This window comes from Bufo bufo, chromosome 3, assembly GCF_905171765.1.
Source record: "Bufo bufo chromosome 3, aBufBuf1.1, whole genome shotgun sequence".
In the NCBI taxonomy this organism is placed as follows: domain Eukaryota; kingdom Metazoa; phylum Chordata; class Amphibia; order Anura; family Bufonidae; genus Bufo; species Bufo bufo.
The window spans coordinates 350,540,321-350,559,698 of record NC_053391.1 but is presented as its reverse complement, the minus strand read 5'-3'; positions in this window follow the sequence as shown (position 1 = coordinate 350,559,698).

Genomic DNA, 19,378 nt, shown 5'->3' with positions numbered 1-19,378 from the left:
AAGGAGCCCAAGGGGCTGTACTAACCGTTCTGGAGCCCAGCCACGCCCCTCTGTGAAGGAGCCCAGCACCGCCTGTATCCACAAATCTCCTTGCTCACGAAGTCAGATTGCCGTAATCTCACGATGCGCACGGCATCAGCCTCAGGGAAGGAACTGTGTATGCATGAGCTCGCGCATCGTGAGATTACGGCAATCTGACTTTGTGAGCAAGGAGGAGATTGCTGGTTACAGGCGGTGCTGGGCTCCTTCACAGGGGGGCGTGGCTGGGCTCCAGAACGGTTAGTGCAGCCCCTTGGGCACCTTACCAGGCTGATTTACATATATATATAAAATCATTTTGTCCCCTAAATAAAACCACTCAGAGATATGGGACAGGTATATTGCGGACATGCTAGCGGCGATCTAGCCGTGCATGTCCGCATCTCTATAGGGTAAAAAGAGGTGACAGAATCCCTTTAAGGTGTATATAGGTTTACAGCAGGATTTTGGAGTAAAAGCAGAGGCAACCCTGACAGGACTCCTAGGATAGAAGGTGAGAGTCTTGATTACCCCGCCGATATAGATTGACAACTTTCTGTGCACACACTGATTGAGGGAAAGCTGTCAATTGCTGGGTTACTTAATTAGGACTGCCACTGTTTCTACAAGTCCTGGCAGGATTTTTTTTAATCAGAAATTCTGATCCAGATCATATAACCCTATATATCACATTGCTCAGCTTCTCTCCCTCTGTCATATCCTGCTCTAAAATAGGGCAACAGAAATCACCTGATAGGTTTGCTTTAAATGATGTATCCCAAAATTGTGCCACTGGAAGAAAAATCAAGCCCTTTGGCAAAAAATAAAGTTATGGCGACAATGAGAAAAGATGAAAAAATAGCTTTTTTGTTAAAGGGCCATTCTGTTGTGATCATTTTGAAAATGGAGGCTGAGACGCAAAAATAACAAACTGCAAATAGTCACGGATTCCCCGTTGCTTCTCTAGTCCTCTACACTCCCGCTTCTCAGGCTTGACATGCCTGCTCAGTCAATCTAGCTGTAGCGGTGACCCACCTTACCAAGTGACTACCTGAGTGGGCAGTCCAAGCTGTTTTTGGCATTTCAATCCCTTGAAGAGAGAGTGGTGACCGAACAGCATCAATGGGGCATTGATAAGGAGACTACTTAAAGGGTAAATGTTGTTTCGGTATAAAAAGTTTAGTATCAAAGCTGTAACTGAGCGTTTCTGAGGTGAGTCTGTCTTCAGCTGACAAGTATACATGTAACCATTTATTAGGATGCCAGATAACGCGTTTCTGAGCCGGACAGGCTCCTTTTTCAGATGACATTAAATGTATACAGAAAAAAACAGGAACGGAAGGGCGGGGGGGGGGGGGCAAATATCAATATTGTAGAGTAAGAGCATGAACAATTAGCCCTGGCGTTTGCCTGAAGTGTATTTTCGTGCCATTAAAATGCAGAGTAGGGCTGGGCGATATGGCTTAAAATCTATATTGCGATATATTCATATGCCATAGCCATCCTCCAACCCCCCCCCCCCACACACGGGTAGATACGGGCCCCTGCTAATATAATTACCTTTCCTGCAGGGTGCGCGGCTGGCTGATGGAGTCTGTAGGAGACAAACCGCGTCGTCTTCCCAGCATGCACTGGGCGGAATCTGACGTCACACACAGCGTCAGCCAGCGCGCTGACGATGTGCGCAGTGCACGCAAGGCCCTGGCTGGTGCCGCGCGGTGCAGAGTCGGGAGGCCATGGAGCGGTGAGTGAGAAGCTTTTTTCAATTCACTACCGCTCCATGGTCATCTGTCGCGATATAGACAAAATCTATATCGTTGCCCAAATGTATATCTTTTATATCGCCCACTCCTAATACAGAGCTTTAATAATATAAATAAAACGGTATAGTTGTCATAATTAAATGATATAAAATATATTAAAAAAAAACATATGCAATGTAAAAGATGTCAACAAAGTTAGTAATATATTAGTTAACATAAAACCAGAATTACTCGTGTGTTATAAGACTTAGGCCCCTTTCACACGGGCGAGATTTGCACCCGCACTGAATCCGAACCCATTCATTTCTATGGGGCTGTGCACATGAGCGTTGGTTTTCGCGCATCACTTGTGCGTTGCATGAAAATCGCAGCATGTTCTATATTCAAGCAAGTGCGGAAGCGGTGCGATTTTGATGCACGGTTGCTAGGAGACGATCGGGATGGAGACCTGATCATTATTATTTTCCCTTATAACATGGTTATAAGGGAAAATAATAGCATTCTTAATACAGAATGCATAGTACAATAGGGTTGGAGGAGTTAATAAAAAGGAGGAATAGGACCTTTGATGACATCTGTGCGCTCATTACATGGTCCATCACCATGGTAAAAGATTATGTGATGGACCATGTGATGAGCGCAGTGATGTCATCAAAGGTCAAATTCCTCAAAGATCAAAACAGAAGAGAAGCCGGGCTGCGCGAGCAAGTGGATTAAGGTGAGTTAAATTATTATTGTTATTTTTTTAACCCCTCCAGCCGTATTGTACTATGCATTCTGTATTAAGAATGCTATTATTTTCCCTTATAACCATGTTATAAGGGAAAATAATTCAGTCTACACAACACCGAACCCAAATCCGAACTTCTGTGAAGAAGTTCGGGTTTGGGTACCAAACATGCCGATTTTTCTCACTCGCGTGCAAAACACATTACAATGTTTTGCACTCGCGTGGAAAAATCGCGCATGTTCCCGCAACGCACCCGCATCTTTTTCCACAACGCCCGTGTGAAACCAGCCTTATTGAAAGAATCACCATTCTACTCACTGAGCACAAGATAGGGTCAGATCGCCTAAAAGTTAAGCATACCAGTTTTGTAAATTACTCAGGATTAAATATCTATAAAATAGTCTTGGTAATTTCATTAAGACCCAGATGATTTATGGTTTGTAATTTATACATCCAAAATATTTCTTTTTTTGGGACTTGAAATCTATGGTATGTCTTAAGGTGGATAATATTCATTGGGCGTCATTTTAATAGGATTAGGTACTCCCAGAGTGTTTAAGAGTACAATGTTTACTTATGTTGTCCCTGCTTGATATATCCCTTTTTAATTTTAGTCTTAGCCAGCATCGTCATATCATTGTAGCACACATTGGCATTCAATAAGATAGATGAAACACACACAACTGATCGATCTGGTATAAGAAAGGGGTACAAGTAAAATCACAGAAGAAAAGAGGAATAACCCTTCCTAAAATATCACCTTTATTAATGACATTTAACTCCTTAAGGACACAGCCTTATTTCACCTTAAGGACCAGCCCATTTTTTGCAAATCTGACCAGTGTCGCTTTAAGAGGTGATAACTTTAAAACGCTTTGACTTATCCAGGCCATTCTGAGATTGTTTTTTCGTCACATACCGGTATTGTACTTCACGACACTGGTAAAATTAAGTAAAAAAATTTCATTTTTATTTATAAAAAAATACCAAATTTACCAAAAATTTGTAAAAAATTGCAAATTTCCAAGTTTTAATTTCTCTACTTCTATAATACATAGTAATACCTCCAAAAATTGTTTAGGGCTGCAACGATTAATCAATGTTATCGATAATATTTGACAACGAATCCCGTTATCGAATAATCGACCGATTTGTTGCTATGCGGGCGGGAGCGGGCGGTCAGGCGCTATGCCTGCGGGTCCTTGAACTTTAGATCACTGCATCTTTATTACCTTACAATGAAGCTCCAGTAACAGACAGGGCGGACGGCGGCGTAACGTCACTTGCTCACGTGACGCACATGCTCTGCCTGCTTCATTCATAAAGTAGGTGGAGCAGGCGAGTCACGTGAGTAAGTGACATTACACCACCGCCCGCTCTGCCTGTTACTGGAGCTTCATTGTAAGGTAAAAGAAGATGCAGTGATTTAAAGTAAAAGTTACTGCCGGTTAAGGAATACTGCTGTGAGCGGCGGGGCCAGGGCTGTTATGGGGAGGGGGATCTGTGTATGGCACTGTTATGGAGGGGATCTGTGTATGGCACTGTTATGGGGAGGGGGATCTGTGGATGACACTGCTATGGGGGAGATATGTGGATGACACATATAGCATAAGATGCTATATAGTGTCATCCATAGATCCCCCATAGCATAGTCATCCACAGGTCCCCCTCCCCATAACATTGTCATCCACAGATCCCCCTCCCCATAACAGTGCCATCCACAGATCCCCCTCCCCATAACAGTGCCATCCACAGATCCCCCTCCCCATAACAGTGCCATCCACAGATCCCTCTCCCCATAACAGTGTCATCCACAGATCCCCCATAACAGTGTCATCCACAGATCCCCCATAACAGTGTCATCCACAGATCCCCCCCATAAAAGTGCCATCCACAGATCCCCCATAACAGCGCCATCCACAGATCCCCCATAACAGCGCCATCCACAGATCCCCTATAACAGTGCCATCCACAGATCCCCAATAACAGTGCCATCCACAGATCCCCAATTACAGTGCCATCCACAGATCCCCAATTACAGTGCCATCCACAGATCCCAAATTACAGTGCATCCACAGATCCCCAATAACAGTGCCATCCACAGATCCCCAATAACAGTGCAATCTACAGATCCCCTCCATAAGTGCCATCCACAGAACCCCTCCATAACAGTGCCATCCACAGAACCCCTCCATAACAGGGCCATCCACAAATCCCCCATAACAGTGCCATTCACAATTTGTTTTAATATGGCCTTTGAACATAATTTTTTAAGTAAAATCATATAAACCCCTTTTTTTGTCATTTTGGTGTTTTTTCCCAATTAATCGATTAAATTATCGACAACTAATCGATTATTCAAATAATCGTTAGCTGCAGCCCTAAAATAGTTATTACTTTACATCCCCCATATGTCTACTTCATGTTTGAATCATTTTGGGAATGATATTTTATATTTTGGGGATGTTACAAGGCTTAGAAGTTTAGAAGCAAATCTTGAAATTTTTCAGAAATTTTCAAAAACCCAATTTTTAGGGACCAGTTCAGGTCTGAAGTCACTTTGTGAGGCTTACATAATAGAAACCACCCAAAAATGACCTCATTCTAGAAACTACACCCCTCAAGGTATTCTAAACTGATTTTACAAACGTCGTTAACACTTTAGGTGTTGCACAAGAGTTATTGGCAAATGGGGATGAAATTTGAGAATTTAAAATTTTGGGCAAATTTTCCATTTTAATCCATTTTTTCCAGTAACAAATCAAGGGTTAACAGCCAAACAAAATGCTATATTTATTGCCCCGATTCTGTAGTTTGCAGAAACACCCTATATGTGGCCGTAAACTACTGTACGGGTACACAGTAGGGCGTAGAGGGAAAGGTGTGCCGTATGATTTTTGGAAGGCCGATTTTGCTGGACTGGTTTATTTACACCATGTCCCATTTGAAGCCCCCCTGATGCAACCCTAGAGTAGAAACTCCATAAAAGTGACACCATCTAAGAAACTACACCCTTCAAGGTATTCAAAACTGATTTCAAAAACTTTGTTAACCCTTTAGGTGTTGCACAAGAGTTATTGGCAAATGGGGATGAAATTTGAGAATTTTCATTTTTTGGCAAATTTCCCATTTTAAACCATTTTTTCCAGTAAAAAATCAAGGGTTACCAGCCAAACAAAATGCTATATTTATTGCCCCGATTCTGTAGTTTGCAGAAATACCCCATATGTGGCCGTAAACTACTGTACGGGCACACAGTAGGGTGTAGAGGGAAAGGTGGGCCGTATGGTTTTTGGAAGGCCGATTTTGCTGGACTGGTTTATTTACACCATGTCCCATTTGAAGCCCCCTTGATGCACCCCTAGAGTAGAAACTCCATAAAAGTGACACCATCTAAGGAACTACACCCCTCAAGGTATTCAAAACTGATTTTACAAACTTTGTTAACCCTTTAGGTGTTGCACAAGAGTTATTGGCAAATGGGGATGAAATTTGAGAATTAAAATTTTTGGGCAAATTTTCCATTTTAATCCTTTTTTTCCAGTAACAAATCAAGGGTTAACAGCCAAACAAAATGCTATATTTATTGCCCCGATTCTGTAGTTTGCAGAAACACCCCATATGTGTCCGTAAACTACTGTACGGGCACATAGTAGGGCGTAGAGGGAAAAGTGCGCCGTATGGTTTTTGGAAGGCTGATTTTGCTGGTCTGGTTTATTTACACCATGTCCCATTTGAAGCCCCCCTGATGCACCCCTAGAGTAGAAACTCCATAAAAGTGAGAGCATCTAAGAAACTACACCCCTCAAGGTATTCAAAACAAATTTTACAAACTTTGTTAACCCTTTAGGTGTTGCACAAGAGTTATTGGCAAATGGAGATGAAATTTGCGAATTTTCATTTTTTGCCAAATTTTCCATTTTAATCCATTTTTTCCAGTAGCAAATCAAGGGTTAACAGCCAAACAAAATGCTATATTTATTGCCCCGATTCTGTAGTTTGCAGAAACACCCCATATGTGGCCGTAAACTACTGTACGGGCACACAGTAGGGCGTAGAGGGAAAGGTGCGCCGTATGGTTTTTGGAAGGCCGATTTTGCTGGACTGGTTTATTTACACCATGTCCCATTTGAAGCCATCCTGATGCACCCCTAGAGTAGAAACTCCATAAAAGTGACACCATCTAAGAAACTACACCCTTCAAGGTATTTAAAACTGATTTTACAAACTTTGCTAACCCTTTAGGTGTTGCACAAGAGTTATTGGCAAATGGGGATGAAATTTGAGAATTTAAATTTTTGGGCCAATTTTACATTTTAATCCATTTTTTTCCAGTAACAAATCAAGGGTTAACAAAACAAAATGCTATATTTATTGTTCCGATTCTGTAGTTTGCAGAAACAGCCCATATGTGCCTGTACAGGCACATAGTAGGGCGTAGAGGGAAAGGTGTGCCGTATGGTTTTTGGAAGGCCGATTTTGCTGGACTGGTTTATTTACACCATGTCCCATTTGAAGCCATCCTGATGCACCCCTAGAGTAGAAACTCCATAAAAGTGACACCATCTAAGAAACTACACCCTTCAAGGTATTCAAAACTGATTTTACAAACTTTGTTAACCCTTTAGGTGTTGCACAAGAGTTATTGGCAAATGGAGATAGAAAATTTGCCCAAAAAATTTAATTCTCAAATTTCATTTTAATCCATTTTTTCCAGTAACAAAGCAAGGGTTAACAGCCAAACAAAAAGCTATATTTATTGCCCCGAATCTGTAGTTTGCAGGAACACCCCATATGTGGCCGTAAACTACTGTACGGGCACATAGTAGGGCGTAGAGCGAAAGGTGCGCCGTATGGTTTTTGGAAGGCTGATTTTGCTGGACTGGTTTATTTACACCATGTCCCATTTGAAGCCCCCCTGATGCACCCCTAGAGTAGAAACTCCATAAAGGTGACACCATCTAAGAAACTACACCCCTCAAGGTATTCAAAACTAATTTTACAAACTTTGTTAACCCTTTAGGTGTTGCACAAGAGTTATTGGCAAATGGGGATGAAATTTGAGAATTTAAATTTTTGGGCAAATTTTCCATTTTAATCAATTTTTTCCTGTAACAAATCAAGGGTTAACAGCCAAACAAAATGCTATATTTATTGCCCCGATTCTGTAGTTTGCAGGAACACCCCATATGTGGCCGTAAACTACTGTACGGGCACACGGTAGGGCATAGAGGGAAAGGTGTGCCGTAGGGTTTTTGGAAGGCAGATTTTGCTGGACTGGTTTATTTACACCATGTCCCATTTGAAGCCCCCCTGATGCACCCAGTAGAAACTCCATAAAAGTGACCCCATTTTGAAAACTACGGGATAAGGTGGCAGTTTTGTTGGGACTATTTTTAGGGTACATATTATTTTTGGTTTATCTATATTACATTTTTGTGAGGCAAGGTTACCAGAAATAGAAATTCTGAAATTTCATCTCCATTTGCTAATAACTCTTGTGAAACACCTAAAGCAGTGGTTCTCAACCAAGCCGTGACCCCTTAATACAGTTCCTCATGTTGTGGTGACCCCCAATCATTAAATTTTTTTCCTTGCTACGTCATAACTAATTTTGCTACTGTTATGAATTGTAATGTAAATATCTGATATGCAGGATGTATTTTTATTGCTACAAATTGAACATAATTAAAGCAGAGTAATTAATCACAAAGACATTCACAGATCCCCCCCTAAACAGTGCCATCCACAGATCCCCCCTAAACAGTGCCATCCAGAGATCCCCCTCCCCTAAACAGTGCCATCCACAGATCTCCCCCCTAAACAGTGCCATCCACAGATCCCTCCTCCCCTAAACAGTGCCATCCACAGATCCCCCTCCCCTAAACAGTGCCATCCACAGATCTCCCCCCTAAACAGTGCCATCCACAGATCGCCCCCTAAACAGGGCCATCCACAGATCCCCCCTAAACAGTGCCATCCACAGATCCCCCCTAAACAGTGCCATCCACAGATCCCCCCTCCCCTAAACAGTGCCATCCACAGATCTCCCCCCTAAACAGTGCCATCCACAGATCCCCCTAAACAGTGCCATCCACAGATTCCCCCTAAACAGTGCCATCCACAGATCCCCCTACAGTGCCATCCACAGATCTCCCTCCCCGACGCTCACAGCAGTTTATTTATAAACTAATCAGTAACTACTTTAACTTTAATCATTGCTCATTGTTGTGCTCTTTACTTGGATTATTTGGATATCTTACTTTGTCTTAGCTACGGTAACAGCAGGCAGTGCGGGGGGCGGCGCTCACTCACTGACGTCACGCGCCTGCGCCGCCTAGTGGGAGGAGCAGGCACGTGAAGTCAGTGAGTGAGCGCCGCCCCCCACACTGCCTGCTATTACCGGAGCTAAGACAAAGTAAGATATCCCATATCCAAATAAATTATAATCCAAGTAAAGAGCTCAGCAATGAGCAATGATTAAAGTTAAAGTAGTTACTGATTAGTTTATAAATATACTGCTGTGAGCAGCGTGGCCCTGTATATTCTAACCCCCAGGTAAGCGTCCCTGTCACCATGGGAACGCCTGGGGGTTAGAATATTCCATCGGATTTGAGTTTTTACAATCTCACTGAGCTCGTACAACTCAGATCCGATGGTATATTCTAACCCCCAGGCAAGCGTCCCCGTCACCATGGGAACGCCTGGGGGTTAGAATATACCATCGGATCTTCTGAGTTACTCAGCCGCAAAACAAGCACCGGCTCTGCTTGGCCCCGGGCCAGCTCGGGGCCCCAACCAGCTCGGGGCCCCAAGCAATTGCTTGTTTTGCCTGTCTGTTAGCGACGGGCCTGGACCCACAATAGGAAGCCTCAGGCGACCCCCCGGAAAAGGCCGATCGACCCCCAAAGGGGTCGCGACCCCTAGGTTGAGAACCGCTGACCTAAAGGGTTAACGACGATTGTAAAATCAGTTTTGGATACCTTGAGGGGTTTAGTTTCTTATATGGGGTCGCTTTTATGGAGTTTTTACTCTAGGGGTGCATCAGGTGGGCTTCAAATGGGACATGGTGCTAAAAAAAAAAGGCCATCAAAATCTGCCTTCCAGAAACCATACAGCGTTCCTTTCCTTCTGCGCCCTGCCGTTTGGTCATACAGCAGTTTACGACCACATATGGGGTATTTCTGTAAACTGCGGTATGAGGGTAATAAATATTAAGTTTTGTTTGGCTGTTAACCCTTACTTTGATTATAATATGCCCGTGCAGGGGCATAGCTAAAGGCTCATGGGCCCTGGTGCAAGAGTTCAGCTTGGGGCCCCCCTTCCCTGTAGCCAGGGACAGGGAAGCACATAGCCTTTGTGCTGTCTGAGGCAAAAATTGAAGCAGCACCCCCTCATGGCAAATTGTTGACCTAATCCCCTTCCCTCCAGCCAGAAGTGTTAGTTGAAAATTCTAGGCCCCAGTGGAAAATCTATGACAGAGCCCTCCCAGCGTGCACTCTCTATAATACAGATGTCTTTGGGCCCCCTCAGGCTCCTGGGCCTGGTAGTGACTGTTACATCTGCACTCCCTGAAGCTACGCCCATGTGCCCATGGTCATATTAACTATTGGTTGGCTTACTTTGAGACAGAATTTTATGACAGAATTGTGTTTCAACTGTGGCTTCAAATGGTGCATCTTAGGCCATGCCCTTGCGTATGAAACTCCTTTCATTTCAGACAAGCCCCACCCACTTTTTTTTAGCAAGTCAGAAAGGTGTAGAAACCTTAGTTTCACCAAAATTTGCTCCATTCTTTAGACAGATTTTTGGCATAAACACATTATTATTACAAATTGAGCCAGAATTTTGACATATTTAGCTTAATAAATCTCCCAACTTAATATCCCCCAATCCATATCCACCTGTGAGAATATAGATTTACATCTGGAGATTTAGCATAAAAAAAATCTAATAAATAACATCCAAAACATAGCTGTACCTAAAATTGTGAAACTAAGAGTTAAATGCTATAAAAAAAACTTTCTATAAAGAAATGCGCATAAATGTAAAGCAATAACAAAAAAAAGCATCAAAATCACATAAAAAATGCAGCTGCATCTAAAATCTGTGTGATAGTTGAATATTGTGGAGAACTTTTGGTGGGTTGGTTGCCTGAGCTACAGATGCAAAATAACAATAACTTATACAAAGACCTTCACTTGTGGTGCGCTGCTAATGGCAATCCCCAGCAAAAATGCATACAATGGAGGATGCCCGCAGCGGACCACAAGTACCACAATAGACATCCTACACAGGATAGCAAATGTGTGGATGTGATAAACAATAAAACAAAATAACAATAACTTTTACAAAGACAGGTGCACTCTGCGGTCTTACTAAACCTTTATACTGATGTAAAATTGAGAGATTAGCCAACATATCCTACTGTGGAGGACATGTCTGAGCCCGCTAAACCTACCTGTGCCATATGGGCAATACCAGGAGCCAGTGGGCAAATTACAGGCGCTCAAGGTCCGACTCACAGCAAACTCCTAGTTACCTCCAGCATGCAGCCATGCTTACAATGGGAGGAGGGAGAGAGCTCTAAGCCTCACCCAAGACTGGCTGATATAGCCCAGGCCTCACCAGAATGTTGCCTGTAGATGGAAATAAAGGCACATTCAGACTAGGAGTTTTTACACCTCCAAACAATTCTATATAAAAACTACAAATTGGCGTGGTAATAGAAAGCAGGAAGTGCTCAACCCCATATGCATCTATACCGGGGGGGGGGGGCATTGTGGTCCGCTGCTAATGTCAATCCCCAGCAAAAATGCATACAATGGAGGATGCCCGCAGCGGACCACAGATGCATCTCAATAAATTAGAATATCATTGAATAATTAATTTATGTCAGTAATTCAATTCAAAAAAGGAAACTCATATATTCTATAGATTCATTACATACAGAGTGATCTATTTCAAGATCTGTGTTTCTTTTAATGTTGATTATGGCTTATAGCTAATAAAAACCCAAAAGTCAGTATCTCAGAAAATTAGAAAAGACCTATTAAAAATATCAGTTTAATACAGAAATATTGTAGGGGATAATGAGGACACCCTGTTGGGTAATGGGTGCCCACGGAGGACGAAGGATCGTCACGTAACAAAGTGAAGAAATTCGTGGCACACCAGAGTTAGTTTGATGCAATTTAATTAGTTCATTGATGTTCTACATCATTTCATGTATTCATAAATATACACATAATTGATACATCCGGATAGGAGCAAATTAAGCTTGTATAACGTGTCCCAACGTTTCGGCCATATATCTGGCCTTTGTCAAGGGATCTATAAGAAATTATATAAATTGAAATCACTTTTAAGTTCATATAATAATGAAAATGAAATGAGGGTCATGTGCAAATAATAAAAAATTGAGGGTCAAGTATATATGTCTTGACGAAACAACACCCAATCACGCCAGTTTTTTATACTCTTCCAAAAATCCATAAAAACCTTAATAATCCCCCCAGGAGACCAATAGTTGCTTCAACAGAGTCGATACTATCACCCTTATCCATTTATCTAGATAAGATTTTGACCCCCCTTATCAAAAAATCACGCTCTTTTTTACTAGATACCCAAGATTTCATTAGCAAATTAAGTCAGAGCACACCAACAGTTAATTCCATATTAATAACTATGGATGTTAATAGTGTTATGGAAGCCCTTGGGGTAGCGCCATCCTGGTTCTCTGTGTCCACATTAGGTCCATCTTGAGGTGAGTGTTTGATCATTGTTTCCCTCCCACGGCTCTTGTGCCGCCGATGCTGAGACCCCTCACTTGGCGCTTTCATTATTCTGCTGGCCCTATATTATTCTCATATTGTACCCTGGTCAGCACATTATGCACCACTGCCGTGGTTGGCTCTCTCATTGATCCTTACCTCACCTCATATTATTATTTACATATTTTCTGTACGTGGTTCATGAGCTGGTCACTGTACCTTATGCACCATCATGATTTCACTATCATTATTTATATGTTTATGTATCTTGTGACCTTGTGGTCATCCAGGGTGGCGCTTGTTCTCTCCTTCCCTGCTTCCCCTCCCCTGTCTGTGGCATCATTTGTATATGTGTCTTTTTATCATGTTCTTGATTCAATAAAATATTAACTTTGCTATTATTATTATTTTTGGTACTTTGAGCTTCTTTTCTCTCGTCTTCTACCATTGCACTCGGAGCTTGTACCGAGTTATTTCCTTTTCGGATGTCCCAGTACATCTATACTGAGTAGGCACTGTCCCTCAACTGTGTCTGGTACATCCGGGGTCTTTCTCCTTTCTTCTTCTGACTAAGTTTGCTAGGCAATCAAGCACAGTGATACTGTAGTTATTAAACTAAGTATTGGCACTTTTGGCAGTTCTGGTAGGTGCCAAGTTCTGCTGGAAAATGAAATCAGCATCTCCATAAAACTTATTAGCAGAGGGAAGCTTGAAGTGCTCCAAAATTTCCTGGTAGACGTCTGTGCTGACTTTGGACTTGATATAACACAGTGGACCAACACCAGCAGATGACATGGCTCTCCAAACCATCACTGGACCTTAAGCAACTTGGATTTTGTGCCTATCCACTTTTCATCCAGACTCTGGGACGCTTATCTCCAAATGAAATGCTAAATTTACTTTCATCTGAAAACAGGACTTTGAATCATTGGGCAACAGTACAGCCCTTTTTATCTTTAGCTCAGGTAAGACACTATTATGAGTGGCTTGACACAAGGAATGTGACAGTTGTAGCCCATGTCCTGGATATGTCTGTGTGTGGTGGCTCTTGAAGCACTGACTCCAGCTGCAGTCCACTCTTTGTGAATCTCTCCTGAATTCTTGAATGGCCTTTTCTTGACAATCCTTCTTGTGGTTATCCCTATTGCTTGTGCACCTTTTTCTACCACTCCTTCTACTCAACTTCCCATTAATATGCTTGCATACAGCACTCTATGAACAGCCAACTTCTTCAGCAAGGGCCTTTTGTGGCTTACCTTTCTTGTGGAGGGTGTCATGACTTCTGGAAAATTGTCAGGTCAGTAGTCTTCCCCATGATTGTGTAGGCTACTGAACCAGACTGAGGGACCATTTAAAGCAGCGGTTCTCAACCTAGGGGTCGCGACCCCTTTGGGGGTCGATCGGCCCTTTCCGGGGGGTCGCTTGAGGCTTCCTATTGTGGGTCGCCCGCACAACGGCAGCGGCCCCTTATCCTCGCGCACAGGAAGTGATGTCCTATCACTGCCTGTGCTTGAAGGAGCCTGACGTCTGGACGGGTAAGTCGGGCCGCCTGTCTGCTGAGGTCCGAGTTTTTTCGTTAATGACACCGCCGCTGAGCACCACTGCCACCAATGATTTAAGTGAGCCTGGCTAATTTTATTTTAATTATTTGGCTGAGCAAGGCTTAATTTATTTGGGGGGACATGAAGCACCGCTGATTTATTTATTTGGGGGACCCTGAGCACTTCTGATTTATTTATTTGGGGGACCCGGAGCACCATTGATTTATTTATTTGGGGGAAACCTGATGCACCACTGATTTATTTATTTGGGGGTACCCTGAGCACCGCTGATTTATTTATTTGGGGGAGACCTGAAGCCCCGCTGATTTATTTATTTGGGGGACCCTGAGCACTTCTGATTTATTTATTTGGGGGACCCTGAGCACCATTGATTTATTTATTTGGGGGGGGGGGGGGACCTGAAGCACCGCTGATTTATTTATTTGGGGGACCCTGAGCACTTCTGATTTATTTATTTGGGGGACCCTGAGCACCATTGATTTATTTATTTGGGGGAAACCTGATGCACCACTGATTTATTTATTTGGGGGTACCCTGAGCACCGCTGATTTATTTATTTGGGGGAGACCTGAAGCCCCGCTGATTTATTTATTTGGGGGACCCTGAGCACTTCAGATTTATTTATTTGGAGGAGACCTGAAGCCCCGCTGATTTATTTATTTGGGGGACCCTGAGCACTTCTGATTTATTTATTTGGGGGACCCTGAGCACCATTGATTTATTTATTTGGGGGAAACCTGATGCACCACTGATTTATTTATTTGGGGGTATCCTGAGCACCGCTGATTTATTTATTTGGGGGAGACCTGAAGCCCCGCTGATTTATTTATTTGGGGGACCCTGAGCACTTCTGATTTATTTATTTGGGGGGGACTTGAAGCACCACTGATTTATACACCATGCTTCAATACAAAATTGCATCCTGCATATCAGATATTTACATTACAATTCATAACAGTAGCAAAATTAGTTATGACGTAGCAAGGAAAAAAATGTAATGGTTGGGGGTCACCACAACATGAGGAACTGTATTAAGGGGTCACGGCTTTAGAAAGGTTGAGAACCACTGATTTAAAGGCTTAGGAAACCTTTGCAGGTGTTGATTAACTGATTAGAGCGTGACACCATGAGTCTACAATATTGAACTTTTTCACAATCTTCAAATTTTTTGAGATACTAGGGGAACATTTATTAAGACCGGCGTTTTAGGCACCGCTCTTAATAAACCCTGAAGCTGGCAGTGAATCCTCCGGAGTTATGAAGAGGGGTAGGCTTCTTCATAACTTCAACGGATCCACTGCCACTTCTAAATATAAGACAGTTTCCAAGTTTTCTTACATTTAGATTTTTTTTCTATGGAACGCTTCACGAATTTGCGTGTATGCCTGAAACAGTAGAAAATAGTAAATGAGACAGGCCTGCTGGCCCGTCCCCTTCCACGTCACACCCACTCTTTTTAGACCTGGCGTAAGCAGGAAAAAGAAGCAGATTGCGGAGCAACTAGCCATTGCACTGCGATCTGCACCTGAAATACACCTAATACAGGCATATTTCAGCTTCATAAATGACCCACTGACTGTCAGGTTTTCATTAGCTGTAAGCCATAATGATCAGCTTTTAAATAAATAAATGCTTGAAATGGATCACTATGTGTGTAATGAATCTATATAATAATGAGTTTCACTTTTTGAATTGAGTTACTGAAATAAATTAGCTTTTTCATGATATTTTAATTTGTTGAGATGCACCCATATGGAGGTCAACCAGATAGAATATGCTGGTACTCTGGTAAACATGTAGGTGATATATACAATATCTTATTAGCAGTTAGGCGCCACGTGGTGATTTTTTCCTTTTTATTCACTCCAAACATGTAGGTGGGCAGAATTACAATATGCTATAGGTAGCCAAGACCGTTCTTTAGAAAAACATAGTATTTCTGGTTTCATAATAGCTTTTACAATATTCATTTGGATTTCTGTTGAAGTTTAACTTTATACCCGGCCTGAATGGAATTTATTCCCCATGTGTTTTTGTTTTTAAGATATGATTCCTAAGGTTAGAGAAAGGTGTTCTTTTTCTCTGAAATTGCACCAGACCTGTCCAGTGTGGAGGCATCATATGGCATGGACAACAGGGACCACAAGGAAACTATAGATCAGAGGGACCACTTGTGTCACTGTGCAAGGTTCATGCATCCAGACTTGACCTGTTATAATGACATATGATAATTGTTAACCCCTTACTGCCACAACCAATTTTCATTGAGGGCTTCTGTGTGAGGGCTTTGTTTTTAATGGCACCATTTAATGTTCCATATACTGTGTTGCAAAACTGTAATAAAAAAATGTAAAAACTGATTTCTATTTTTTTCTACTCCACTGTATTACAATGTTTAGTGGCTTTAATTATCTTATATTACAACGTGTGAAGGGGCCCACCACAGGAGGTGTGGGGAAATATCCTTATTAAAATATAACTTTTAAAGGGTATGCAATAAAATAAAATACACCAGAGGATGCATCAACATAACACACATACAAACATGTAACGGGGTCCGTGCATAGGTACCCCACTGCTGGTAAAGCAAGGAAAGGAAAATAGACCTGCTGCGCCTGTGAAGACGCAAGCAGTCTTACCCGACCAACCAGATGGCTAGGATCAGCTGAGGCTTTTGGTGATGCCTGGACCAGACGGAGTCTTGTGTAGTCAGAGAGAGTCTTGGTACTGTGCCCTATCTCACCCTAAAACTTGGGGGAAGGGGACTGCTCCCATACTGCCTGTCTACACAGAGCACTCGCCCTGAAAAGGGCGACCCCGTCTGGATACCTGTCCCTAGTTATGGACCTGATCACTAGCACTGTTAAAAAGGATGCAGATTCTTCAGACCTCCCAACGTGGCACGTTTCTGTCGTGTCGACTCCTCAGGGGAAGTTGGTACAAATAGGGAAACAGCATATAGCATATACGATCGTGGGTGCAAAAGAAAATGGACCCTGCAGTCAAAGATGCAGAAAGGCTCTATCAGCTGGAATAAGAGCCGGTGAGCAGGTACCCCTGGTGTTGAAGTGCCGTGCTATAGCATATACGACCGTGGGTACAAAAAGGAAAATGATCCCCACGGTTAGAGATGCTAGAAATACTCTATCAGCAGGATTAAGAGCCGGTGGGCAGACACTCCTGGTGTTGAAGTGCCGTGCTATAGCATATACGACCGTGGGTACAAAAAGGAAAATGATCCCTGTGGTCAAGGATGCAAAGAATGCTCTATCAGCTGGGGTAAGAGCCGGTGGGCAGACACTCCTGGTGTTGAAGTGCCGTGCTGCAGAGTGATGGATATTCCTCTGCACGTTGGTGTATGGGGATATGGTGATCCTCACTGAAGGTAAAGTCCCACTAGTTCTGGGGGTTCCTTTACGTTTACCAGCCACACTGATACATACCTTTGTGGGATTTAAATAGAGGCCAAACGCGCCTCTCCTGGAAAGACCGCCCTGTGATCGTCCGCGTCGGCGTCTGACGTCACGCGCATGCGCCGCTCGGAAACACGTCAGACGCCAGCGCCCAACACCACATGATAGCGGCGGCCAGTCACAGTCATGAGAAGGCCGTGGGAAGAAGCGGTTGCCTTGGAGACTATATCAACAGATAGGCAGCCATACGGCACGCCTCCCGATGGAAGCGTCCATAGTAACGCTGTGACACAAAATCACAGCTAGATAAAAACTGACATTTCTTGCAGGTAAAATGTGAGACGAGGATACGTCGCAGAGAGTACTGGGAGAAGCGATTGGATGTATGACAGGAACCTAGAGGGGTAATCTGGGTTCCTAATATCAATTTATATTTATATAAAGCACCCATAATCCAGCCTTTCATTAAGGCCCAAGGGTGCAGTAGTTTTCAAACAGAATATCCAGCGGGATTCACGCTGGAGGAGATATTTGTCCCAGTCACCCCCTCTGATGGGAGGTTTTACTAGGTCAATACCCATAAATCTCAGCGAAGCCTTACCATTATGGGCAGTGTGTACATGTTTGGATAGTGGGGTATCCCGTTTGTGTGAGATATCCCCCAGATGTTCTCCTATCCGCCTCCTGAACTCACGTATCGTCTTCCCTATATATTCCATCCCACACTCACACTGAATGCGGTATATAATCCCTCTGGATTTACAGTTGATGAAGTGTTGGATGGAATATTTTTTGCCTGTCACGTGGCTTACAAAGGATTTTGTGGTCTGTATGCGTTTACAACCAGGTGGACTTTGTGCGATTGGGTGCATAGTGGCTGTGAACCAGTTTATCACGTAGGTTAGGCCCCCTTCTATAAGTAATCTGAGGCTGGTCTCCCAGCACATCCTGCAGGTCCGGGTCCATTTTAAGGACCTCCCAGTGGCGTTGTATGATGTGCTTAACTTGTTTGGATCCTCTATCAAAGTTGGTGATGATTCTCATTACTTTTGGTTGGGGAGTTGGAGATTGATTGGGAGTTAGTAGGGAAGATCTCGGTCGGGACAGGGCGGTCTGATATGCAGACCTCAAAACATGGTCAGGGTATCCCCTTGACAGGAATCTCCTCCTCAGATCAGCTGCCTGATTGATGAAATCACGCTTGTCCGAGCAGTTGCGTCTGAGTCGTAGGTATTGGCCCCTAGGAATTCCACTCCTGAGTGGGAGCGGATGATTACTCTCCCATCTCAGGAGGGAATTCGTGGAGCTGGCCTTCCTATAAATGGAGGTATCGAGTTCACCCCTGTTGTTCTTGGAGATTTTTATGTCCAAAAAAGGTAGACTCGTAGGATGCGATTCACAAGTGAAGTGCATTCCTATTTGGTTCTGGTTGAGGTGCTGGACAAAGGCCTCAAAACCCACTTGATCTCCATTCCAGAGGATGAAAATGTCATCGATGTATCGCGCCCACAAGCCAATTTCAAAAGTGTCCAACGCTTCATCCTCACTAAAAACCAAGGTCTCCTCCCACCAGCCCAGGAATAATTTTGCGTACGACGGGGCACAGGGGCTCCCCATCACCGTACCCCTGAGCTGGTGGTAGGTCTTGTCGTCAAAGGAGAAGAAGTTTCGTGTGAGGGTGAATTCCAAGATGCGCAGGACAAATTGGCTGTGGGCGTGATACTGACATCCCCGTGATCGAAGGAAGTGTTCCACAGCAAGAAGGCCCAGACGATGTGGTATAGATGAATATAAAGCCTCCACATCGATACTGGACAGGAGACATGTCTCCTCCAATGTCAGACCCTCCAGACGTTTAAGAAGATCAGTGGTGTCTCTGACATGGGAGGGGAGAGCCATCACGAAGGGTGCCAATACCCGGTCAATATAAATCCCCAAATTCTGATTGAGGTTATCCACCCCAGAGACTATGGGTCTCCCCTTGAGGGGGCTGACCCCCATATGAACCTTGGGAAGGCTGTAAAAGGTGGATTTACGGGGATATGTGGGAAAAAGGAAGGCATATTCATCAGCTGTGATGATGTGAGAGGCCTTGGCCTCTTCCAAAATAATTTTCAGT